The following is a 20,624-nucleotide window of genomic DNA, read 5'->3' as shown; positions in this document are numbered from 1 at the left end:
AAGTGGCCAGCTGACACAAGAGACCAATTGGGGGTGAAACCTGAATCAGATCAGAAAGGTAGAGTTGGGCACAACTGTGCAGATTTAAAAGCAAATTTAAGGATTTTAAGATGTAAATGTATAGGCAGCCAGTGCAATTATGCTAAAACTGGGAGATAGCTCATGTTTATGTGTACCAGTTACTCTACTAAAAAAACAATCTCTGCACAGAGAATTAAGTAATACAGGAAAACAAGATCACACCAAAGTCAAAATTTTGCCAAAGTTTGGCAATGTTTCTCAACTGATGTCATCTTCGGAAATCTGTGGACATTTGTTTCTGGGAAATCAAAGATGGCATTGTGGCAGCTCAGGCAAAAATATCAATATTTAACTGATTCACCCCCCAAATAAGTGTAAAAAAAAGTATTCAAGCCACAAGAATAGTCCTATATGTTGTGAAATGGATTGTAGATAATTTTTCCAGTGCAAATCGAGATCGCACAAGATTGAGTGTCCCAACAGGATTGTGCCTTGGGAATCTTCCAGAGTTTCCATGGCTGCTAAGTTGTCAACAAACCCAGTATGTTCTTTAAAATTTAAAACGGGGTCCAAAATGTTTTCATTTTCCCCCTGTGGATTCAGGTAAAGCAATTTAAAAGAGGGTTAGCAGAATCAGGGTGGTCGAGATGAATGTTATACTGTGAGTATTTTATATATTTGTATTTCTCCTAGTGGAGATCCCGCAAACAATTCAGAGAGGGAGGCAAATCACATGTCACATTCTATTTGGAAAAACAAAAATCACGGAGTGAAATATTCAAAGAAAAGGGAAAAAGAGCCTTAGCTCGCCCATGCTTCAAAGACATGTCAGCCCAGCTAAGTCCTTTACCTTTAGTGTACTCATCTAACTCTGTCCATGTGGCCAACAGGAAGAGTATCGAGATGTCAAATTATCATACTAATATGGTCACTTCTTGGCTGCCCTCGTAGGGGAGAGGAGCTGGAACTGAGGTCAAGCCCATGGATTAATAAATCACTCAATGTTTGGACGGAAGTAGTCAAGAAATTTCAAATTGAAAAGGAGATTAAAAAAAAAATTGTTGGCCAGCATTTTACCCAAACTTCACACCAGCACTTCATGATTCCAGATACAGGCAATGGTCTCACCTTGGCATTACAGCTATATGGTTTTCAAAATGCATGCCAGGCATACAACTTAAACAGAACATACTTCTACCAGTATCTCGAGCTCCCCAGTTACTTCTGTGCAGAGATAAAAGGAACAACTTAAACAGAGCCATCAGCACTCACTAGAGTTTTTACTAATGCTTATCATTTAAAGCATTAGTAAAAACTAAGAACAACAAGGATAGTAACAGTAAGATATTCTCAGGCATCTCAGCTCTGAATAAATATTCAATAATATACATAACAATATATGAAAATTAACCCTTGTCTGAGGCCAGTAACTTCAAAAACGCAATATTCTTAAACTTGCCGAAGAAGGTGTACATACAGTCACATCTATGCTGTGTGAGAATGATAATAGGTAGACAGATGAGGATAGGTATATGTATTTATTTCATTTTCATTTTTCGTTCCTATATACGTAAGTTGTGACTGCCTTACCGAGTTGTTTGTGTTATGTATATTTAGACGTGTTTGTTGTGAAAAGAAAACACTTTTTTCTTTTTAAAAAGATGAGCAGCATCATTCTGCACCATCTGATGGCAGGCAATGAAAGCTGCACTTATTCTCACACATAGAGTATTACAATTGTCCAGCTGACTAGTAATTATAGCATTTACAGCGTTTTCAAGGTGTTGCATTGAGAGCAGAAGCTTTATTTTGGCCAGATGCCTCAGGTGGGAAAACTGGACTTTACAAGTGCCCTGATCTGGGTTCTGGATCCAATTTAATCCCAAGATTCATAATGATTAGCTTTGACAGCTGGGCCTAACAACCCAGCTCTATAATTTCACTTTATTACAGCAGAAACGTGTCGGGCTGATCTTCCTCACTGCTCGTCTTGTAGTTTATATTTTCCATCCAGTTGTTTTGGGGCTGAGTTTCTTTTGTGTTTTATGTTGGAATATTAATTCATCACCGTGACGACACGAGTAGTTCTGGTTCCATAAATTCACGTTTCTGCAGTTCTATCAGGTGTGATCATTAACCTCATTATTCCAGATCAGCCCTCGTGGAGATAAACAGACTTGAAACAAATCAAAAATAAAAACCTCCTTCAGAGCCTCAGAGACCAGGATTTACTTTATTATGTCAAAAAGATGGCTCTCAATTACTTTCTCATCTCTCCACTGCAGCTCAGCGCTGAACCTGCCCACCAGTCACCATCATTTAAGAATGGGCGAGTCATTTTCCTAGAGATCTGATTGGTCAGAAGGCAGGGCTTTGACCTCTTATTGAGAACATATTCTGCTCTGGAGCAGGTTAGACTTTGAGCGTCATTTACCACGGTGATTTATCCTTGTGAAAAGTGAGCGAGTGTCGCAGTACGGTAAACCCAGGGTTAATCCTTGAAGTTATCTCAATTAGAGAAAATCCAGCTTCGTAGTACCACTAAAGGGCCACTAAAAACTACTAATGTGTGTACTTAATGTTTATTTTCCTCAGAAGTGTTTTAGCATTTATACAAGATGTTCCCCCGTGGTTCGTAGCAGTTCAGCTGAGCGTCTAGGTCCTGGAGTGGGTGAAAATGGTGCGCATGCGCAGCTGAATTAAATGACTCAAATGACCCACACAACCGATTCACTTGCATGAACGACTCAAAAACCTGTGAGTCAGTTCAAGGAGTCTGTTTTCTCGTCACTCGTGAGAAGGTTATGTTTTTGGCAGTGGGTATTTATTTATTGGTTTGTATGTATGCATTTCACTAACTTTTTTCAGAAACTATCCACCCAAGTCGCATAAAATCTTTATGGACAATTTGTCCTTATCCAAGGACCAATCGATTCGATTTTGTGATGTTAACAGCTAACTGTTTTGAATAAATTCCAAAAAACTATGACAAAATGTCCCATACAAAGCGGATGGGAGAGGCAACTCATGCGTCTGTCGCCATGGAGATGCTCCAGAGCTCATAGCTAATATCTAGGCTAGGCAAGTATCAATAAACATGAGAGTGAGTGCATTGATTCAGGCAGATGTTTATCTGTGTGCCCCCGCTCAGTGTTTCACACAGTGATGTTGCTATCTGACAGGCTAAATAGCATGGATATGAGCATATTGCGCAACCACCGCGCTCATATAAACATACGCATGAATGAAGCCTCAGAGTTATGGTATCGATGTGTTTGAAAAGAAATCCCCCAAAAAGAGGAGGGGAATATAGACATGGTCATGACACGAAGAGAGAGGACAACCTGGAGGGTAAAGTTGCAACAGGAGCTTGAAGTAAGTCTTGTAAGCATCTATTAGAATCAACTAGCATTTTACGTTAGCATCTACTGTTGTGGGCTTTCATTTTCCAATAATGCACACTCAATGTAAAACAGTTTGTTTTGTGAAGGCTGTAGCTAGCAGCACCAGTGGACGTGATCACAGCTGCTGCTGTGGGCTGCGGCTTCACCGTGCAGTTCACAGAGGCTCACCATGAAGCTGCAGCCCACAGCAACTCCCGCTGCAACTCCCCAAATATCAGACACAATCTGATAGTTGTCGCAGGCTTGCTGGGTTGTCTCAAAACCGCGCACAAAGCCCAACAATTTGAGCTGCGACCGCGGATCTATTCACTATTCTCGCTGACGGTCACCGATAATCGAGAATCATGCAGTTTGTGGGAGCCTAATGATAGATTGGCAGGTGGAGTCACGCCATTATCTGAGACTATCAATATTGTTATTTAGAGGCCCAGGAATGTTACTAGATTGGCTGAATGCTGTGGAGAACTGATTAGAACTGTTTCTCAGCGCATACTCAGAAAAGTCAACCGAGGAGATATAAACACAGACCACAAATAAACATAATATATTATGTAGTAATTGTTTCATGAAAGTTGGAGAATAATTGAGCTGCATGTGTTGGTCAGAATGCAGGAAGGAAGGGTTTCTGGGCCCCATAATGAATGTTTAAATGCAACAAGCACATGTTAGTGTTAAAGCAAAACATTTGAGCAGATACTCAGGGAAAATCCAAATAAGGAAATATGTGGATCAATTCAGACCACAAATAAGCGTAAAATGCTTTTGATTAATACAAAAAAGTGGTAAACTGTCAGATACATCATAGTTCTTCATGAAAGAAGAGAATAGCACAGCAGCTTGTGCTAGTCAGTATAGACAGGGAGGGTTTCTGGAACCCATAATTATTGTTTAAAACTAACAAGCATATGTTGATGTTCAATAAAAATAAAATATGAGCAGATACTATTGGGGAAAGTCAACTTAGGCAAACTGAAGAGCAACACAGAACACAAATAAACAATTTTGGATGACTCAAAAAATGGTAAATCTTCAGTCATCAAACAGACCGAAACAGTTTTTCCACTGTCCAACCTACAGGCTTAGGTTTTATTTACTCATTACCATGCGCTGTACACACACACTCCAGCTTGCTAATGAGTGTATTGTTCAGATTATAATCATGTGTAACATCACTATTATGTGTGCCCTGAAGCTCTTTAGCATGTAGCATGTTGCACGTAGCATTGCAACTTTTTTCTTCTTCATTTTTGACTATGGCCTTTTTCCAATACCCATACTGTCCATACTTGTGCTCTCGTGTACCCGTGAAACATGGTCAGTGGGAGACCAAGTACTGTTCCAATTCTTAGGCTGTTTCTCACCGAGTACACATGGAATACCCGGATGTATCCTCGCTCCGCCCACTTTTTCGAGGATGCATCGAAACGGACCTGTGCAGTCTTGGGAAGCCAATTTACCCATAATGCATTTTGGCAAGAGATGCCGGAGGAGATCGTGGAGGAGAAAACACACAATGGTGCGTAAAAAATCTGAAATATGATCATCATAGTTTAACAGAGTGTAGTTTTAAGAGTGTTTTAAGCGAGAATATAGTTGTTTAAAATGTTGTTATGAGGTTGAAATTTCAAGATCACACTGACTTAAACATTTGTTCTGACGTTTTCAGAGATTGTGGATCCAGACTGAGACAAGGCTGGTTGTGAGTCTCTACTGTGGTTAAACATGAGATATAAATGTTTTTGTGTAAGTCTAACAGTGTTCATGTACATTTATATTTGTTGCTGAGGGGAAAGATCATGTTTAAAACTATTTAACTTGACTGAGAGGTGAAGGTACTACTGGCCATAGTGTTTTGTCTGAATTGCACTAAAGTGTTCTACCCATTATACTGGAGGTTCTACTGGTTCTACTGGAGGATGCTGTGGATTCAAACTAACACCATGCACTATTTTAATCCAGGACTACTGAGGAACCTGAAGCCTGATCCAGTGGAGAAGAGGAACTCCTCCAGATGAGGATGGGAGTGAGGATTGTTTTTGATGTTTGAATTATCACATCGTCTCTCCAGGCTTTCAGAAAGACGGAGCTCCAGCAGGTTTGTCCTGGTGTCTGTTGGGTTTCAACCTGCCTGTCAGTTAGAATTCACATGAAAACATTTGATATATTTTGATGTAATCATGAGTCAGAATGTATTATTTCCTTCATGTTCATGATTGTGATTATTGAGATAAAGCAGGTTGCCAGTACAGTGCTATAATAACAACTGTGTACTGCAGGCATGGATATAGTACTTCCTCTGTCACCCAGCAGAAAGTACCTGGTAGACACAGTACTTCCTCTGTCACCCAGCAGAAAGTACCTGATTGATATAGTACTTCCTCCATCACCCAGCAGAAATGAAAAATTAAACTATATTCAGATTTTTGCACAAATTACTAAATATCTGGACATTAATCTTTTGTGTGTATAATCTATACCACGTTACTCTCTTTTGTCATTCGAATTAAATTGTATTGTATAAAAAAAGTAAGAATCAAATGAGCACAATAAATGTCACCCAGAATGACTGGGAAATAGCTTGTTGTAAAGCTACAGGACACAACACAGATAGATAAGACAAAATAAACTGCAGCACATGTGATGGAGATCACTAATATTGCCTTAGTATCATGATTTCCTGTGATGTGCTTTTACTGTGAAACCGTGAGAGGAAGTCAACTGTTGAACTGGAGCTTAACGTTTACCTGCCGTCACCATCAGCAGCAGGCCGTGAGCTACCAGAGAAGCTGATACAGCAAACAGGACCAGTATTGGTAAGTTTGAAGCTTTGTCCTGAAATACTAACATTAATTATCTTTAATTCGGCATTTCTTTCATTTTTGGTCTCTGGCATCATGTTTAAAGTAGTTTGCAACTGTTTGCTAACAACTTAAAGGCCAGGTAATTAAAATTATTTTTTTTTTCCAGTCACTGTCAAAAATTGTAAATCATGAGTGGAAAATAAGAGGTATGTTTACAGCATTTGGATAATAATGGAAACTTTAACACTTGTTTTGAGGATAATTGGTTCAAGGCTGCAAATGAGCAGCTTGGCACTGCATGGGGGAGGGGGAGGTGCAGCATGAAGCAAGCATGCAGCTGCAACATGTGTGATTCACCTTGTCAGCTTGCTGGGAGCTTTTTGGCCACCAGCATTATAGGTTGTACATTTGGGAATTTACCATGTTTGTTACTTTATTTGCTTGAGGTTAACTAAGATCAGCCCGTGACATTAGTGTAAGATATCAATTATTTTGAATTGTGTTTTTTTTTTTTTTTTTTGTATTAATTTTAAGACTTTTAACTGCGGGCTGATAGCTCTGTGTCCAGGAGTGTTCATAGAGCAGTGGTGGGCATTCATTCCTAGTCCCTGAGGTCTGCAGTCCTGCATGTTTGCCATGTTTACTTGCTCCAACACACCTAAGTTTAATGAGTGTTTCATGACGAAGCTCTGCAGAAAGTCTGATCATTAGTATCAGCTGTGTTTAAGTGAGGACATGTTCAAACTGTGTGGGACTGTGGCCCTTGAGGACCAGGATTGCCAACCCCTGGCCTAGAAACTGCTTGGGCCTGGGTAAAAATTTTAGCATAGGGCTTAATCACTAATTTAAAAAATGTATGTGATATCGGTAAAAATACAATGTTTGTTTTAATTTCAAACAATGATAATTGCTTTAAAAAGTCAAAAACGTGTGTGTATGTATATATATATATAGAACAACAATTAAACTAATTAATGTTGTCAAATGTAAAAAAAGAATTGTAATCTTATTACAAAACATCCAGACTTTACTGTAAAGTAATTATTCTAGTTACCACGAGCTATTTGACTACCATTTTATGGCTATAATGTACTTTAGCTGTGCTCTGTTTATGACAGATAATGTATATAATACTTGACTACAGGTTAGATCAAGCTAAGATCGAACTTGAGATTAGAATCTCAACATTTATTTTGGTTCAGTTCAAATAAACATTTGGGTTTTGTTTTGCATTTGCTGATACTTTGTCCTGTATACTCATAAAATTACCATTTGATTCCTTATTTTGTATTTTATTACTTTTTCCTGCAGCTTGAAATGCCACTAAGGACAAGCCCCTTAAAAGATGCTTGTCAACACGTGCAGTCAAAGACGGACAAAACATGGATTTTTGATATCCGCTACATAGATTTTGTCAAAGGTATGGCTATAAAATCAGTCTTTATAGATCATTTCTACTGTTTAGAATAAAAACACATGGACATCACATGTGATCTCAAGTTTTAATCATTTAGGTTGTATTGGTTTCGTTCCCTCCAGAAAATACCTAATATTGTTATCCAGCTTGTAAGGTTGTAACTTGTGACTAGTAAGGGATACCTGTCCATCGATGTAGGGTAGACTCTCATGACTACTGTACTAAAAGTTTGAAAATTAGACTTAACGGCAGGGCACAGAAGTTATATAAATCTGTTATTATATATCCTGTTATATAACGTGCCTTCATTTTAGCACCATGCAAGTCAGTAAGCTTAGTAAAACACTATCATTTAAACTTGACTTCGATCTTTGAAACATATTACCATGGACCAATGCAATTACTGTCAATACGATGAACCTAGTTTCCAGTTTTAACTGAAAACTTTTTCATTTTGTTTTGCAGGGCGTGGTTTGTTTGCAAAAAGTTCAGTTCTGAAAGGGGATTTTATAGTAGAATACAAAGGAGATTTGATTCCCGAAGATGAAGCACAAAGGAGAAGACATCTTTACCATCCCTCGTGTGATGTATTTTTTTTTTCCTTTAAGTGGAAAGGGAAAATGTGGTGGTAAGAATTCAAGCTTCAGTTTATTGATAGTTTTTTTTTTTTTTTGTCTTTGTACTTGGATACAATAGTGAACTAATCTGTAGGTTAGACCGACATACATATTAGTAATAATATTCCATAGATGATTTATCAGCCATTGGAAGCAATGTGTTAAACATAATGTGCTACAGGCATCAGATATTGGTAAGCTCTCCATTTTCAACAGAGTCACAAGACAAGGTTCAATACTGTTTCAATTCTTTGTGTAATTTTTATTTTTTTTAAACGATCATACATTCAATGCGAACAGGGTGGCGAACTATTGTGCCATGAAGAACCAAGGGGGAGGCGAATGAAAACAAGTAATTTTTTCCTCTTTCTTTAACTGTCTTTGAAGCATTGACGCGTCAAGAGAAGATGGTTCCTTTGGTCGCCTGGTAAATGATGACCATCTGAGGCCAAACTGTAAAATGAAAAAAATTGATGTTGGAGGAAGCCCACACCTATGTCTGTTTGCTCTGAGAGACATAAAGGAGGATGAGGAAATTACTTACAATTATGGAGGAGACTGCCCATGGCGCACACAAGTATGTTTCTCTGCTTGCTATTGAAAAAACTGAATATAAAAGTTTTGAAACTGGTTGTGCTTTCATTTGTATACAAAAGTGTTCCAACTTTATACATGCAAGCATTTTTGATTCTTCTGTTTTGTGTACACATATAAAATGATAATTGCATGCTTGTCGTCTTGTGTTCATGTGTTGTGGTCACAGTTGACTGAAGGCTGCAATGAGGAGAGACCTGAAAAAACCCCTGACCAAATCTTGGAGGAGAGCGGGACAGAGGCAGGTCCTGCTCAAAAGGAGGTACGTTGATTTCTTCACTTAATGTCAAATGTAAAAGTTGTTGATGGCTATTTTGGTGCTTTTTCTCTTGTGTGCACGGACCAAAAGTCATCATAACGAGCTATTTCAAGCCATTTATGTTGTGTTGGAAGAAGACAGCACAATTTGAAATACAGCACCAGAAAGACGGAAGAGTTGTCGACATTAGTCACACATGTGAAAGTGCACCAACTGTGTTGGTTGGTCTATTACTTTCTACAAATTGGAACAATAACGGAAGTCCCCACAAAACACCTTTAACATAACACTATTTGTGTGTATTTGAGTAATAGTTTGCATTTTCCGAAAACTTGGTGTGTGAAATGTCCTCATGTAGCATGATACCTTGATGTGTGAAATGTCCCCATGCTGCATGATAACTTGCTGTGTGTCTGAAGCTCTTTTAATATCTTGTCAATCAGAGTGAGATATTTACTATAGGTTGACCAGTTTTAAAATACTGCTCCGCAACTGGATATTGGTAGTGTGTTGTTACCAGGGGAGCAGAGTGTTGGCAAATGTTTTTGGTATTAAAATGTGTCTTGATGAAAAGATGTGGGTCCCTGATCCTGGAGGATGACCGTTTTACATGGTTTTTACTATGCGTGTGTGTGTGTGTGTGTGTGTGTGTGTGTGTGTGTGTGTGTGTGTGTGTGTGTGTGGTGTGTCTCCCAGCTCCAGCACACTTCAGAGCATTGATTGGCTGGTTAGTTGGCCTTGTCTAAAGTTTCTGGATGTCCAATTTCTTTGAGTTCAGTTGTTTTGAGTGGGAAGACATTGAAAATGTGTTTGCTTGTGAGACTCTTGGACCAGGAGAGCCACCTCTAGTCTAGACCATGTAGGTTAAGGGGGACATTCTACAATAATGGAGTTATAATTGCAAGTTTGTCTTTTTTATGTGTTATCAGTTGACTGAAGGTGGGAATGAGGAGAGGCCTGAAAAAACCCCTGACCAAATCTTGGAGGAGAGCGGGACAGAGGCAGGTCCTGCTCAAAAGGAGGTACGTTGATTTCTTCACTTAATGTCAAATGTAAAAGTTGTTGATGGCTATTTTGGTGCTTTTTCTCTTGTGTGCACGGACCAAGGGTCATCATAACGAGCTATTTCAAGCCATTTATGTTGTGTTGGAAGAAGACAGCACAATTTGAAATACAGCACCAGAAAGACGGAAGAGTTGTCGACATTAGTCACACATGTGAAAGTGCACCAACTGTGTTGGTTGGTCTATTACTTTCTACAAATTGGAACAATAACGGAAGTCCCCACAAAACACCTTTAACATAACACTATTTGTGTGTATTTGAGTAATAGTTTGCATTTTCCGAAAACTTGGTGTGTGAAATGTCCTCATGTAGCATGATACCTTGATGTGTGAAATGTCCCCATGCTTCATGATAACTTGCTGTGTGTCTGAAGCTCTTTTAATAGCTTGTCAATCAGAGTGAGATATTTACTATAGGTTGACCAGTTTTAAAATACTGCTCCGCAACTGGATATTGGTAGTGTGTTGTTACCAGGGGAGCAGAGTGTTGGCAAATGTTTTTGGTATTGAAATGAGTCTTGATCAAAAGATGTGGGTCCCTGATCCTGGAGGATGACCGTTTTACATGGTTTTTACTGTGCGTGTGTGTGTGTGTGTGTGTGTGTGGTGTGTCTCCCAGCTCCAGCACACATCAGAGCATTGATTGGCTGGTTAGTTGGCCTTGTCTAAAGTTTCTGGATGTCCAATTTCTTTGAGTTCAGTTGTTTTGAGTGGGAAGACATTGAAAATGTGTTTGCTTGTGAGACTCTTGGACCAGGAGAGCCACCTCTAGTCTAGACCATGTAGGTTAAGGGGAACATTCTACAATAATGGAGTTATAATTGCAAGTTTGTCTTTTTTACGTGTTCTCACAGTTGACTGAAGGTGGGAATGAGGAGAGGCCTGAAAAAACCCCTGACCAAATCTTGGAGGAGAGCGGGACAGAGGCAGGTCCTGCTCAAAAGGAGGTACGTTGATTTCTTCACTTAATGTCAAATGTAAAAGTTGATGATGGCTATTTTGGTGCTTTTTCTCTTGTGTGCACGGACCAAGGGTCATCATAACGAGCTATTTCAAGCCATTTATGTTGTGTTGGAAGAAGACAGCACAATTTGAAATACAGCACCAGAAAGACGGAAGAGTTGTCGACATTAGTCACACATGTGAAAGTGCACCAACTGTGTTGGTTGGTCTATTACTTTCTACAAATTGGAACAATAACGGAAGTCCCCACAAAACACCTTTAACATAACACTATTTGTGTGTATTTGAGTAATAGTTTGCATTTTCCGAAAACTTGGTGTGTGAAATGTCCTCATGTAGCATGATACCTTGATGTGTGAAATGTCCCCATGCTTCATGATAACTTGCTGTGTGTCTGAAGCTCTTTTAATAGCTTGTCAATCAGAGTGAGATATTTACTATAGGTTGACCAGTTTTAAAATACTGCTCCGCAACTGGATATTGGTAGTGTGTTGTTACCAGGGGAGCAGAGTGTTGGCAAATGTTTTTGGTATTGAAATGAGTCTTGATCAAAAGATGTGGGTCCCTGATCCTGGAGGATGACCGTTTTACATGGTTTTTACTGTGCGTGTGTGTGTGTGTGTGTGTGTGTGTGTGTGTGTGGTGTGTCTTCCAGCTCCAGCACACTTCAGAGCATTGATTGGCTGGTTAGTTGGCCTTGTCTAAAGTTTCTGGATGTCCAATTTCTTTGAGTTCAGTTGTTTTGAGTGGGAAGACATTGAAAATGTGTTTGCTTGTGAGACTCTTGGACCAGGAGAGCCACCTCTAGTCTAGACCATGTAGGTTAAGGGGAACATTCTACAATAATGGAGTTATAATTGCAAGTTTGTCTTTTTTACGTGTTCTCACAGTTGACTGAAGGTGGGAATGAGGAGAGGCCTGAAAAAACCCCTGACCAAATCTTGGAGGAGAGCGGGACAGAGGCAGGTCCTGCTCAAAAGGAGGTACGTTGATTTCTTCACTTAATGTCAAATGTAAAAGTTGATGATGGCTATTTTGGTGCTTTTTCTCTTGTGTGCACGGACCAAGGGTCATCATAACGAGCTATTTCAAGCCATTTATGTTGTGTTGGAAGAAGACAGCACAATTTGAAATACAGCACCAGAAAGACGGAAGAGTTGTCGACATTAGTCACACATGTGAAAGTGCACCAACTGTGTTGGTTGGTCTATTACTTTCTACAAATTGGAACAATAACGGAAGTCCCCACAAAACACCTTTAACATAACACTATTTGTGTGTATTTGAGTAATAGTTTGCATTTTCCGAAAACTTGGTGTGTGAAATGTCCTCATGTAGCATGATACCTTGATGTGTGAAATGTCCCCATGCTTCATGATAACTTGCTGTGTGTCTGAAGCTCTTTTAATAGCTTGTCAATCAGAGTGAGATATTTACTATAGGTTGACCAGTTTTAAAATACTGCTCCGCAACTGGATATTGGTAGTGTGTTGTTACCAGGGGAGCAGAGTGTTGGCAAATGTTTTTGGTATTGAAATGAGTCTTGATCAAAAGATGTGGGTCCCTGATCCTGGAGGATGACCGTTTTACATGGTTTTTACTGTGCGTGTGTGTGTGTGTGTGTGTGTGTGTGTGTGGTGTGTCTCCCAGCTCCAGCACACTTCAGAGCATTGATTGGCTGGTTAGTTGGCCTTGTCTAAAGTTTCTGGATGTCCAATTTCTTTGAGTTCAGTTGTTTTGAGTGGGAAGACATTGAAAATGTGTTTGCTTGTGAGACTCTTGGACCAGGAGAGCCACCTCTAGTCTAGACCATGTAGGTTAAGGGGGACATTCTACAATAATGGAGTTATAATTGCAAGTTTGTCTTTTTTATGTGTTATCAGTTGACTGAAGGTGGGAATGAGGAGAGGCCTGAAAAAACCCCTGACCAAATCTTGGAGGAGAGCGGGACAGAGGCAGGTCCTGCTCAAAAGGAGGTACGTTGATTTCTTCACTTAATGTCAAATGTAAAAGTTGTTGATGGCTATTTTGGTGCTTTTTCTCTTGTGTGCACGGACCAAGGGTCATCATAACGAGCTATTTCAAGCCATTTATGTTGTGTTGGAAGAAGACAGCACAATTTGAAATACAGCACCAGAAAGACGGAAGAGTTGTCGACATTAGTCACACATGTGAAAGTGCACCAACTGTGTTGGTTGGTCTATTACTTTCTACAAATTGGAACAATAACGATGTGTGAAATGTCCCCATGCTGCATGATAACTTGGTGTGTGTCTGAAGCTCTTTTAATAGCTTGTCAATCAATGTGAGATATTTACTATAGGTTGACCAGCTTTTTCTCTTGTGTACGGTCCAGTTTGTTCACTTGTCTATTACAAATGATTTCACAAACTTTCTTTTGGTAGTTTTAACATTTGGTAAGAAACGTTAATCATATGAAGCGAAGCGATTCCAGTTAAATGACTATGATTTTGTTTGACTTTTCACTTTAATTAAAAATAATAGAGTCTGATGTCTTGATTGTTGCAGGGCAGTACCTAGTCTAATGTGTGAAATGTTTTACATTTCATGATATCTTAGTATAGGAAAGTTCAAGAATGATTATCTTTTCCCCAAACCTGGACATCTCAAGAAAGCTTCATAGAAATTGCTGATTCTTTTTAGAGGAACTTACTTTGGTTTTACCAAAATCTTAACAGTTTATTTTTTAAGGACTGTCTTATTTTATGGTTTGTCAGCAAGAGTGACATTAACATCCAATCATCATTATTCTTTATTCTCTTGATTGGTATTTTTCTTCATAGATTTTAAAGCATGGAAGTCAAGATTTCATCCCAAAACTACGACGGACCAAAAGCATCCTTGTAAGTTTCCTACTGGCTTCAGCTCTGCACTTTCATTGTCTGATTATTTTCACGTCTCATAACTCTTATCTGACTTTTCTTACTAGATAATAGACACATCATTGGAAAACACTGAACTTTTTGACAGTTCATCTCTCTCTGAGTGCGACAGTGAAGAACTCTATGTTCCAGCTTCTCAAACTGAAGATGATTCTGAATTAAGCAATAATGCTACCCCTATCAAAAAATGGAAATGGATCTTGGATCATGGTGTGGAACACTTCTCTGCCCCAGAACCGGTTTCTGTGTCTGACAATGCAATACAAGACTCACATGTCAATCGCAGTGACGTCAATACTATTCAAGATTGTCAGTTGGACAGTGATGCTCCTGCCAGCAAAAAACGGAATCAACAGTTTGATGATGTGATTAGCGTCTCTGGACAGGAAACTGTTTCTGTGTGCGACAATCCAACACAAGACAGCAGTGATTCTGACATTACTGTTGAGAAAACACCCACTTCAAGCCAGGCTACGCATGACAGCAATGTAGTTGTTACTGCTTACCTGAAAAGTAAAGGTAAAAGAGTATATAATAAAAGAAATCATTGTCTCTATTGCAAAAAGCCATGCTCCAAAATTGGAAGGCATCTTGAAAGTGCACACAAAGATAAAGTCGAAGTTGCTAAAGCATTTAGCTTCCCAAAAGGTTCAAAGGAACGAAAAAGCCAATTAGATTTTCTCCGCAACAAAGGCAACTTTGCTCATAACACCTCTGTACTGAAGTCAGGGAAAGGAACACTTGTTCCATCAAAACGTCCACCAAAATATGTTCAGGGAAGCGATTTTATGCACTGTGCTTATTGCCAAGGGCTCTATTTAAGAAAGGTGTTATGGCGACATGTACGTGTTTGTAAACTGAAGCCTGAATCAAAAAAAACAAAACCAGGAATGACTCGTGTTCAATCTTTGTGTATGTACACTGGACCTGTGCCTCCTCATATGAGCGAGATGCTATGGAAGGTCATCAGTGACATGCACTATGATCCTGTAACGGAGATCGTCAGAAACGACCCAGTGATTCACGAATTTGGGCAGCACATGCTCAATAAAGGCGGTCTGTCTGCTAAGAATCAACAGGGCACCAGAGAAAAGATGCGTGAACTGGGCCGACTGTTAGGTAATGCCAGAAAATGCCACACTGAACTAAAAACAATGAGGGATTTAATCAATCCTCAAAACTATTTTTCTGTGATAAATGCCGTCAAGGTGACGTGTGGATTTGAAAAAACGACCAACAAGTTTAAGATCCCCTCACTAGCAACAAAACTCGGGAACGCTCTTGTAAAAGTCAGCAAACTTTTGAAAGTTGATGGGCTCATTAATGATGACCAAGAGTTAGTTCGGCAAGCCTCTGAGTTTCAAGAAGTTCACAGTGAAAAATGGAATGCATTGGTATCCGCAACAGCATTGAGAAATATCGCTGAAGCAAAATGGAATGCCCCAAATCTGATGCCATTCACGAAAGATGTTCAAAAAATGCACAAATATCTCTCTGAAATGCAAGATGAGAGCACTAATGCACTCTCAGAATGTCCTACCAGAAAGTCCTGGGCAGAACTGGCAAATGTCTGCCTCGCACAAATCATACTCTTTAACAGACGCAGAGAAGGAGAGGTGGCAAGGATGCCTCTTTCTGCATACTTATCAAGAGACAGATCTGATCCCCATCAAGATTTGGACTGGGCACTTTCTGAAGTGGAAAAAAAATTATGTCGACACTTCGAAAGAATTATCATCAGAGGAAAGCGAGGCAGACCAGTACCAATACTTCTAACGCCCAAAATGTTGACTGCCTTGGACATTCTTGTCAAGCACCGAAATGAATGTGGTGTTCTCGAAGACAACGAGTATATGTTTGCCAGGCCTGCTGCCTTGTCTCATTTTCGTGGCGCTGACAGCATTCGTACCTTTGCCAAGAGATGCGGAGCAGATTTTCCAAACTCCCTTACATCAACAAAGTTACGCAAACATGCAGCAACCCTTTCAACAGTTCTGAATATGACCGACACGGAGATGGACCAATTGGCCAACTTTCTCGGTCATGACATTCGGATCCATCGGGAGTTTTACCGGCTTCCTGAAAAAACCCTTCAACTTGCCAAGATCAGCAAGGTTCTGATGGCCCTTGAGCAGGGCAGACTGTCAGAATTTCAAGGAAAAAACCTGGATGAAATCACGATTGAGCCAAATGGTGTGTATAACATTTACTTTACTCTGTTTTTGTATAGAGGTTTTTGTTTTTTAATTGATGCTACCTTTTTTTGTGCCCGCAGAAGAAGTTGTGTGTACTGAACAAGATGTGTGGCAGGACCATGAAGATCTTTCAACAGTAGAAGGCATGTATTGGCAAATGAATTACAAAAAGTGCCCATTTCAAGGTTCTCTTCCTAAAATCCACAACAAGCTCCTCAGTCTGCCTCACACTGTGGTACAGGTTATTTTTCCTACACCAGCCCACTGCAAAACTTAAAGTCCATGGGCCAGAGGCCGATATGGACCCATCTGGATGGGCAAAGGCTATCATATATTTTCAGTCTCGGGTGTCTGAAAATGCATGATAACCTTTTCAACTTATAAAGATTGCTAACAATTTTAAGGCAGTGACATTTCAAAAAGTTGCACTTTTTTGTGTGGTACATTGGGTCCATCAGTAATAAGATTAGGCAAGACTGTCCAGAAGCATGGAAATAGTCGGCCCACACTCATTTTGTTTAACATGGGCTTGTGTACAAGAACAGGATGGTGAACACCTAACCAGCAGCTGTGGAGCGTTCTTGCTTAATTGTGATTTAATTGAATGTTCATCTTCCACCGTTTTATTTGTAATGGCAGATTTGAAACATAATGGTATGGTATTTATTCAAATGTATGTGGTCATGTACTAAACAGAACCATCAGCAGTGGAGACTGTAACATCTACTGCAGTGGACGAAGACCCATCGGCAAACGAGGCATGTGAACTGCCTACAGGGGATGGAGATGCTTCTAAAGACACCACTGTAACTCAGTCTTCTCAAGGTAATTTTGGTTATACCTCCAACATTTGCAATTTGTTAGAGTACATTGCTATAATGAAGTAGTTTGTGTTCATGATTTTCTCAACATCCTTTTTCAGAAGTATGCAGTTTGTGTTGATTAGACATTTAATCCCTTTAGTCATTAGCAGCAGCAGACACTGAGATCCAAGGACAGATATTGTTCTTATGGAGTATGAATTGGCCTTTATTGACCAAGAAGAAAGTTAGGCAGTGCAGGGTCCTGCAGAACATAATGACGTCATTTCCTAGAAATCTATTCCGGCTGTTCCAACCGTCCTGGCTGAACTGTGTAGGTGCCGCACTGCCGGAACTTCTGCACTACCGTGTGCTGCGCATGCATGTTCCAGCTCGCTCATGACTATCAGTCATATTTTAATCATATTTAGATTGTAACATAACTACTGTGTAAGCACCACAGGTCGTTAAAATGTCGGAGTGCAAGCTTACGTGATGCACCTGAACGCACCACGAACAGCTGTCAGCTGCTGTAGTTAAAACCGGACCAACATCGCCCTCGGACAAAAACTCTTTTACTGTAACAGTTCAGCGAAATGCATTTCTGAAAGCATTGGAGACGATAAATAGTTAAAACGGTGCTTCACAGATGTGTGACTGCTGTGAGCGGGCGTGGCCTCCGAGTTCGGCACCTTATCGGATTATGAACAGTCCTACCAAAAAAGCTTTTTTTTTTCAGTAGCTGGCTGACATCACTGCCGAATTATCTTCTTGTTCTTATTGGTTCAAAAAGGGAGGATGCAGGGGCCTTGACTCTACGAATATAAGTTATGATGCTCTGTTGCGACCCTCCAGTGAGCCATCTTCTCCTGTAGAGACTCAAACCAGTGCTCGGCCACTGGCCAGTTGCTGAATACTGTTATTTGTTTCCAATTTTCTTGCAAAGAAGGGGTTTTGCACTTGGAATTTGTTGACACACGCACTAACAGTGATGCATGGATGTGTGCATTTAACACCTCATTTGGCTGCCACAGGACATGTCTATCCATCTTCTTTCTCGCTTAGTCCATTTGGGGTTACAGGGGCAGTATAGCGACAGGGAAGCCCAGACATCCCTGTCCCTGCAACTTCCTCCAGCTCTTCTGGGGGAACCCCGAGCCGCTCACAGGCCAAACCAGAGATATAATCTCTCCAGAGAGTCCTGGGCCAGCCTCGGGGCCACCTCCCAATTGGACGTGCCTGGTAAACCTTGAAAGCAGAGGTCTCAAACTCAGATCCCGAGGATCTGAGTTTGAGCCCTTCGATGTCTCCCTCCCCTGAATGTCCTGATGGTTCATCACCACATTCAGCACAAAGCCAGACAATGAGCTGCTCATTGCAATCAGCTGCGTGGAAGCAGGGAGACATGGAAAACATGCAGGGCGAATGGCTGAGCTCCTCACTCTATCACCAAGAGTGACACCTGCCACCCTGCGGAGAAATGGAATGCTGTCACTCTTCTCATGTCTGTCATATTCCTTATATGCTTTCTGTACAGTATCTATTCTGTCATATTGATGAACTGTCACTGAAAATTGTAATTGTGCCCTTACTGTTATACTAGACTTGCTTACCCCAGTCAAGACCTGTAGTTTGGATGGATGGATGTACAGCCTTTATCACTCTTGATACTGTATCGGACCACCAAATTTGAGCCCATATTATTAGAATCTTCAACACATCTCTTTTCTTGATAATTTGCAATTACTTTTTTCTTATTACACAGATTGAGTGCCCCATCCTAAAGATCATTGTAAAGAAAAAATTCTAAAAGTAATAATCACATACGCACAGTTAAATTAACTCAATATCATTTACTGCATTATAATTACACTAAATATTTAAAAGCTTTTTTACTTTGCCAAGGCAGAGGCCTGACAACTGTTATTGGTTCTTTTTGAAACATTGAAGTGAATGATTATCGATGGCGAATATTGTTGGATAGGCTTTGATTGCATGCTTTTTTGTTTTACAGAATCATTGGTGGAGAGTGTATCTACGTCTCAGGATCGGGATCCTCCTGCTGCCAAAAAACACAAACGACCAATAATGGATGAAGATGGAGAATCTAGTGAAGTCACCTCTGTAACAAATCCTGCAAAAGGTAACTTCATTTTTATCTTAACTACGATTAACTACTCTCAACTACTTCTAAATCTTTTTTTAAATCTTAACTACAATTGGACTTCAAAGGATATCAAAAAACTGACTATTAGATACTTCCATCATTTATACATTGTCTTGCTCTGATTTTTCTTTATTTTAGTTACTCGCAGACCATAGTGGTGAAACACAATTTGAGAAAATTGTCAAAACAAGCTCTCTCGTCTAAATTTGAAAATGCATTTTTTAGCTGTTGCTCATATTTCTTTCCTTTTTTTGCAGGGAAAACTCCGATCAAGCGAGCACCATGGCAGAAAGCAGAGATAAAAGCAGTTGAAAGACAAATGATGAAATTCATTCAGTCTGGCACTGTACCTTCAAAAAGTGACTGTGAGAAATGTCTGAAGGCTGAGTCAGAAGCTCTTGTGAAACGAGACTGGCGACGCCTTAAGTTTTATGTGTACAATCGCATAACGGCTCTCAAAAGAGAAATGCAGAGAATGTAGTCTGAAAAACGAATTGTGTTTGTCTTAAGTTGAACAAACCCTTTGGATTTTTAATTATAGTTTAAAGTTTAAAATGTATTTTATTTTCAATTCCAGCAAGATCATGCAATAACTATTTTTTGCTTTTGCTGCATTTCTTTTCAACTACAGGTGAGACGGTAAGGTCCTTTTTTGTTTTGCAAAGTGTTCTTTCCACTGTAAAGAATTTAAAAGTAATTTAATTTCAGTTTAGGTGTTTTAGTTTTTGCACAGAATGTGTTGTGTTCAGAAATAAATGGGTTTTTTTTTACCAGTGTTTGGATCAAACATGGAGTTGGTGATTATTGTTTGTGACCACTTAAGTGTATGTTGCTTCATACACCAAAACAAAAATAGACTAAATGACTTGCTTTTAAAATTTTTAGCTCAAAAAGAGTTGATAAAGAAAATTTGTAAATCAGAGACAGTATAGCTTAAGTTTTTCTTTTGTTTTATCCCCATGAAGAAAACTCATGTCAGTCAAATAAAAAATAAAATGTATTGAGCACATTAAAATATACTTCGGAATCTCATGAAAATTTCATAGGCAGTCATTTTGCTTCCGTTGGTGTTGAAGGAGGTCCATAATTTAATGTTTTTTTTATTCAAAGGGTAATAAGCATTACTGCAAATATGTCAGTCAGTAATAAACATTGGATCAAATTTATCATAATGGGTCCCCATAAGTAACAAATGTGTAAAATATTCTAATTATATGTAAATCAGGTCCCCTAAATGCATCTTAACCCGATTGACAGGATGTCCCCTAAAGTCTCCAACAGAACAGCTCATCAAAAAAACTTGTGTTTTTTAAAAATACAAAGGTGTGTATAGCCTGCCCCCATTTTTGATGTTTCACCTGATTTTTTTCAGGCTTGCAGAACCTACAGAAAAGGGTGTCCCCACAAATGAGGATTTAA

The 20,624-nt window shown here is 39.5% G+C and overlaps 1 protein-coding gene and 1 long non-coding RNA gene across 4 annotated transcripts in view; both read left to right on the top strand.

Annotated features, from left to right (window-relative positions):
* Window positions 1-20,624, top strand: part of LOC308122034 (von Willebrand factor A domain-containing protein 7-like) — a 32,205-nt gene that overhangs the window by 8,100 nt on the left and 3,481 nt on the right. The window lies entirely within an intron of this gene.
* On the top strand, window positions 14,188-20,186 carry LOC308122036. The gene is made up of 5 exons (XR_013936126.1): window positions 14,188-16,236; window positions 16,319-16,381; window positions 16,935-17,063; window positions 19,053-19,181; window positions 19,463-20,186. It is a non-coding gene; the product is annotated as an uncharacterized lncRNA (long non-coding RNA).

Source organism: Lipophrys pholis (genome assembly GCF_963383615.2).
Source record: "Lipophrys pholis genome assembly, chromosome: 16".
Lineage (NCBI taxonomy): Eukaryota > Metazoa > Chordata > Actinopteri > Blenniiformes > Blenniidae > Lipophrys > Lipophrys pholis.
This window is presented reverse-complemented; position numbering and strand designations above follow the sequence as displayed.